Consider the following 2,149-nt stretch of genomic DNA (forward strand, 5'->3'; position numbering starts at 1 on the left):
GACAAATGGAGGGCCTGTCGAGTGGCTGAGAAGAATTCTGCCATGACTCTGGCCTCAGTCCTTTTGGACTCCTTCCCTCCCAGAGTCGGGTGAGAAACCCTACTGTAAGGGAGAAGTCCCTGGAGACTTGTCTTCTTTGAGACCACGTAGCCCTTTTTTTAAAAAAAAAACTTTTATATTTGTCTTTTTCAGTTCTAGGTGAAGGGAATGTAATTTCCAATCTTAAGAGTTTTGCTACTAATTATATCTGGATATAATTTGACACCATTGCCATTTAGGAAAAACTAACCTATTTCTCCACTTATTCCTCCTGCCAAGACCAAGGGGGGGTTTGGGAAGGGCTTCCTGCAGAAGGTGGTTTTTCAACAGAATCTTGACAGAAGTCAGTTATTCTAAGGGAATGAGTCTTGTAAGAGGGAGAGTATTTGACACAGGAGTGCAAAGGCATGGAGCTGGGAGACTGATTACAGGTGTGCGAATCAACAAGGCCTCTAAGTATTGGGGTGGTGGAAATGTTTGTATATTTGCTTTTATGAAAACTCTGAAGCTAACATACTTTTGTAAAAATTCACTAATTTAGATAGTCAAATAGAACTACAGTACTACCTATTAGTAACATTAGAGGGACACAATTGGTGGGGGCTCAAGCTGACATCAGTAGAGAAAACCTCTTACAAAGGCCTCAATGTACCCTATAATCCTGAGAGGCAAATGCAGCTGCCAGATTCTGGAGAAAGAGGCCAGAGCATATGAACTACAAAGACCCAGAAAACCAGACTCTGCAGTAGTGCTAGGAGGAGGCAAAACCTCCGAGAGGAGGGGTATCCAGGAGGAGAAGGTGGTCGCCAGCTGAAGATGTGACAGAGAGCAAGAAGGCTGAGGACTGAGAAAAGCTAGTGATATTCAGCAGTTAACGGTTGCAGTAGTTTGAATCCAGTCTCAGACATTTGACACTTAATAGAGACCTTGCTTATATCCAGAACCATCTCCAGTCTTCCTGATCCATATCTGGCCACTGGACCCAGATGGTTCTGGAGGTGAAAGTGAGGCCAATGACTTAGCATGCCCCCCCACTCCAATCTAATTAACATGCTTGTCATGTCATCACCTCCTTGATGTTGCAGTTTTCTTTGAGATCCAAGGACAAACATCATCATCATCATCATCAACATCATCATCACAGGTAACTTTAGAGAAAACAGTTTCAGTTGAATGAGAGCAGGGGGTTTAGAAGAAAAAGTGGAATGAAACACTGAGTTTAGAAGGCTTAAGAAACAAACACCTAGCAACATTAAATAAAGAGTATTTCCACATACACTGTAGAAAAGAAAAGGAAGATTGTATGAGAAACTACAAATCTCATATATAGTTTGCTTTTTTTGTGTGCAAAGCAATGGGGTTAAGTGACTTGCTCAAGGTCACACAGCTAGGCCATTATTAAGTGTCTGAGACCAGATTTGAACTCAGGTACTCCTGACTCCAGGGTTGGTGCTCTATCCACTGCACCACCTGGCCACCCCAACAGTTTGCCTTTTTAAGATGCATAACAGAACAATAAATTTAACACATAACTTCTGTTTTCTTCTCCTTTTTAAACCTCATCCCCACCTTCCTTTAAACTTCTCCCCTCACTGAAACAAAATCAAACTGTTGTGACAAATATGCAAAGTCAAGGAAAACAAATTCCCATATCAGTCATGTCTAACAAAGTCTGGTTCATTCTTCATTCTGAGTCTTTTCCCTCTCCCGTCAGTGGGCAGCATGCTTCATTGGGTCCTCTGGAATCATGGATGGTCATTACCTTGATCAGAACTCTTACATCTTTCAAAGTTGGTTTTTGTTATCCTGTTGTTGTATCAATTGTTCTGGTTCTGTTGATGTTATTCTCTTTAAGTTCATATAAAGCTGTCCAGGTTTCTCTGAAACCATCCCTCTTCATCATTTCTTACAGCATAAAAGCATTCCATTACATCCGTAATCTGTGATTTGTTCAGTCATTCCCCAATTGATCGGTCACCCCCTCAATTTCCAAAGCTTTGCCACTATAACAACAGCTGCTAGAAATATTTTTGTACATCTGGGTCTTTTCCCTCTGTCTTTGATCTCCTTGCAAGCACAAGCTTAGAAGTGGTATCACAGCTGGGTCAAA

Source organism: Macrotis lagotis, chromosome X (assembly GCF_037893015.1).
Source record: "Macrotis lagotis isolate mMagLag1 chromosome X, bilby.v1.9.chrom.fasta, whole genome shotgun sequence".
NCBI classification, from domain to species: Eukaryota; Metazoa; Chordata; class Mammalia; order Peramelemorphia; family Peramelidae; genus Macrotis; species Macrotis lagotis.